This window comes from Macaca mulatta, chromosome 3 (assembly GCF_049350105.2).
Source record: "Macaca mulatta isolate MMU2019108-1 chromosome 3, T2T-MMU8v2.0, whole genome shotgun sequence".
Taxonomy (NCBI): Eukaryota; Metazoa; Chordata; class Mammalia; order Primates; family Cercopithecidae; genus Macaca; species Macaca mulatta.
The window spans coordinates 14,424,706-14,429,359 of NC_133408.1; the positions used below are offsets into that span (position 1 = coordinate 14,424,706).

The 4,654-nt window shown below is 43.3% G+C and overlaps 1 long non-coding RNA gene across 1 annotated transcript; it reads right to left on the minus strand.

The window, feature by feature from the left end:
- Positions 1-970: 970 nt before the first annotated feature.
- LOC144340048 (uncharacterized) lies at positions 971-2,610 on the minus strand. Its single transcript, XR_013415773.1, has 2 exons — positions 2,414-2,610; positions 971-1,344 (listed from the first exon to the last, which is right to left on the minus strand). It is a non-coding gene; the product is annotated as an uncharacterized LOC144340048 (long non-coding RNA).
- Positions 2,611-4,654: the final 2,044 nt, after the last annotated feature.

Consider the following 4,654-nt stretch of genomic DNA (forward strand, 5'->3'; position numbering starts at 1 on the left):
ATGGACAACGCCTCGGCAGTGTCTTGGCATTACAGGAATGCTCCTAGTCAGTGCAGTGAAAAAAAGCTTCCCCATTGCTCCAAGGCAAAATCAACTTTCCTCACTCTTAGTCTCCTACTCACTTTGTGCTCTGCATAGCATTTTTCTCCCACAGTTCTTTGCTCATCTAAGTGTTTTTTAAGCATTTATTATGTGCCAGACACTGTCGTAGGCACTGAGACTGGAGCAGTGAACAAAATGAACAAACCTTTGCATGAATGGAACTTACACATACAAGACCAGGAGGAGACACAAGTAAAATAATAATTATGTGGCTGTATCAGGTGGTGATACTGTGCTGGTCAGCTTTCACCACTGCTTTCCCACTGATCACTCTAGAGTGAAGCCCCATGCCCAGATAGAATTAGCTGCCCAGTACCTCCCTCTTATGAACTGACTGCCAAAATCACATCTGAAGTAAGCTCCAAGAAGAAAAAGGCAAAACCAACCAAACAAAAATGAACCCAGAAGAAACAGAGACAACTCAGTAAACGTTTCAATGAGTAAACATATTTTTAAAAACGATGGCCTTTTCAAAAATAGCAGGAGATGAGCTCATGAAACAAGAAGAGGAGGATATCAAAATGGATCAGAGAACCAAAATTATTGAAAATGAAAATAGAATAGCTTAATTTAAAAAACCCTTTTAATAATGGTATTGAACAATACAATTCAGGAAATCTAGAAACATATCATCTAGAGATATGGAAGTAAATTCCAGAAAAAAATCTAAATTAAATAGCTGAAATGTGTTGTTTCAAGGGTGTGAAAGATTCCAGAAGAAGCTGAGCAGAGAACTGTGTTTATTTGTTAGAATTCATCCAATTACTACTTGATTTTCAAATGATGAAGTGTATTTTGATCAGAATACAAGTTGTATTTTAAAGTGTTGACGATATTGGTTAAGATTTTAGAAATGTATGGCGAAACATTTTAATATACCCTGAGTGAGGCATACATTTATTATATATGCTTTAGGGACACAATATAAATAAATGACTTTGAGTATTAAAATTCTTAATTTGATCCAGGCTCTTGGGGGCATGGTACAAAATTCAGTGCATTTTCCTGAAAGACAAGATGTGGTCTCATTGGGTTGGCCTGTGGGTCGTGGGTGAGGGGTAGCTGGTATCCTCTGTGTCCTCAGGACTGCATGGCCTTGGACAATTGTCAGAAAGTTTTTCAGGACTTTAAGTTTTTATTTTCCTAATGACCTTTTCAGATTCCTGCATTGCATTGGGGCTAGGTAAGAGGCTGTCCGGCCAATTCTTTCCCCACAGATCTCCTTTAAGGGGCAGAACGATTCTAGAGCAAAAATATTTTACGCCACAAATTAAGTAAGTGGCTTGGGCAGTCTCTGAGTCCCAGTTAATACTGGGATAAAAGAATACCATTTGGATTTCCTCAGCTTAGATCAGAAAATAGAAGAAAGGTGGGAGGCTCCCTGGCTCCCCCCAGAGAAGGAAAAGAACAGGATGATTTAGGGTCGTTGTTGTATCTCTCTACTCCCATTCCTTCTTCTGGTGAAATAAGAGGCTTAGATGAGCTGGCGTCTCGGTTGTCTTGCAGCCTAAGGATTCCATGCCCACTGGTAGGACAGTTGGCTGGCCTGGGTGGTTCTGACTCACAACTCAACATTTGGACACATGGAAATCCACTCCCTGAAGTTCCAGAAGGCAGGAAGCTGCCTAGAAAACAGCCTGTCCTTTCCGAAACAGGCCAGAGAATAATGCGTCTTGTAGAGCTGTAGGAAAAACATCTTACGTCCTGGCAGTGCTTTCAAAGCCTCTAAACTCACCTTGCACTCTCTGCATTTCCTCATGTATAAATACATGTCAGAAAAGTTCTTTTAGAAACATTACTCTATGGCTATCTCCTTCCCGTACTCTGCACACACCCCTAACAGACAATATTAACAAGTGCTGGCGGAGAGACTCCATGCTATAAAATTCAGTTACAATAATAATAGCAAGGCTGGGCACAGTGGCTCAAACCTGTAATCCCAACACTTTGGGAGACTGAGGTGGGACGAATGCTTGAGCCCAGGAGTTTGAGACCAGCTTGGGCATCAAAAAATAAAAAATTAGCTGGGTATGGTGGTACATGCCTGTGGTCTCAGCTACTCCAGACGCTGAGGTGGGAGGATCACTTGAGCCAAGGAGTTCAAAACTTCAGTGAACCACTATTGCACCACTGCACTACAGCCTGGGTGACAGAGTGAGACTCTGTCTCACTTAGAGTGTGTCCTTTACCCTAAGTGATGTGAGCTAAGCTGCTCCATGCCCCAGTCTTTCTGGGATAAACTCAGATTTCACTTTATAAACAAGACAATGACTTTTTGGCGAGTAATGCACCAATTTGCTGAGGAACTTGCCTCTGTTACAGACTTTTGTATCCAGTGAGATTTTTCCATAAAGATAAAACACTGGCTTCTCTTTCCATTCCCACAATGCCACAGGAAAGGAGCTCTTAAAGCCTAAGGTGAAATTATCCAGGGAATCACCTTCCTGCAGGAAGGAAGACTGAACTCTCAACCTTGTTTCTAGCTTGTTTCCTGCCTGGTAGAAATTTGTTGCAGTAGAATGACTTTGGTGGAACCTTGCCTGAGTATTTTATACCAAACATCTGTTATATCACAAATGCCTTCTACTCAACACCACCCACGTCACATGCTCCTTACAAAGGCAGTGCCTGATAAGGGATTTGCTGAAGGGCCAATGACATGAAATCCTCACTGCCTTGCCTTTCTCTCTCTGTCTGACCATTCTGCCTCTTGCATGTAAGCAAGGGTAGGAATGAGAAGGAGGAATCAAGTTCCATTAGTTAACAACTCTGATAAAAGGGCAAGGAATAAAGGATAATAATGACAGCTGACTTCCAAGTTTTCTGTGGCTTTAACTTACCCAAGCCTCTCCTGGTTTCAAAGGCAAGTGAGTCAGAACTGCCTGTGTGGTTGGACAGGTTGTTCACTGCACAAGGGCCCTGGACCAAGGCGGTGAGCAGAGATACAAATCCAGTCTGCACCTTGCTTACCAAGACTGGTGCCCTGCACAGGGCTGAGTCCTCTTAGTTCACACGAAGCCATTGTATAGACTAGCAATGGCTGGCCCCCATTAAACCCTAGTTCACAATTCAGTTTTATGGATTAGCATTTGGGGTAGGAAATGCTGAAACTTAAAGAAAGAAAGAAAAGAAAAACTGTACAAAGATACTGCAAATGGGAAGAGGGACTTTGGCTGAAGTCACCAGATGAAGTTGAGATTTGACGTGATGGAGTTTTTATTGGTTGCAACCAAGTTGACAGTTCACTTCAATCAGGGCACATCGAATAGAGCTAGAAATCTTAACACGGAGTGGGCTATCTTCCAAATGTTTTCTAAGTGGAGCGGCAGAGTTTGTTTCGTCCTCCTGGAACTCATTTTCCAAGAAAATTTTCAAAGTCTGAGGAGACTTGTCATCCAGGTGGATTTTTCCCCATCACCTTTATCCTGCCATTCAAACATTGCTCCCCACCAATTGTGGGCATGGCAAGCTGCGCCTTCCACAGGGTTAATGGCCCATGGCGATGTTCTGGAGATGGCAGTTTGTAATATAAAGAGGCTGAATTGTTTGTTTAACAGTGAAGTGACAAATTATTTAATTAGCACATATGCCATTTGTCTCCACAGCTGTGATCATCGGTACTAATTGCAAAGCAGTCTTAATTTATTGTAGATATATGGCTCCATGATGCTAATGTGATCGTTACAAGCGGCCATTATGCCCCTGGCCCATGCTTGAAAATGAGAGCAATTCCGCCACATGGGGAAAACCACACTTCCAGTCCCCGCCAATATATGCAGCCACGACTGTCTTCCACTAAAGGGAATATTCAAAAGAGCAGTGCTCCTTTGACATCTTCTCTTTAGGGCTTGGACCCGATCAGTGCAGCGTGCCACCTGCTTTTAAAGCCCGTGCCCGATCCCACCTCCCCACCTGGAGGGTAAATGACAGCATAGACACTGGATCTGGCTGCCATTGAGATTTGTCCTGGTCACCTGCCTGCTACTCACAAAGGGAAACCTTTTCTTTCTCTCCACCTTTAATCAGATACGCTTCACAGGCCTACAAATGGGAAACTCAAGGCAAGATAGCCACCTCAAGACAAATCCTGGAGGCCAACTAGGTGTTACCAGCTTCTTAGCAAGCACTGTACTGAAAGGTAGCAATCCAACATCCCCGTGAGTAGAGGCAGTTGATTAGGAAGGATGTGACTTGCTCTCCGTGTCTTCCATTAAACACTATATTTGCCTCTAGTAAAAGCAAGGGGTGCTGAACTGGGGAGTTTTATTTCAATGTATTATTATTTTTTTGGAGACAAGTCCTACTCTGTCACCCATGCTGGAGTAGCACAGTGGCACATCATGACTCACTGTACCCTTGAACTTTTGGGCTCAAGCAGTCCTCCCACTTCACCCTCCCAAGTAGCTGGGACTACAGGCATGCACCATCACACCCAGATAATTTTTAAATTTTTTTGTAGAGATGGGGTTTCACTATGTTGCCCAGGCTGGTCTTGAACTGCTGGCCTCAAGCAATCCTCCTGTCTTGGCCTCCCAAAGCACTGGGATTATAG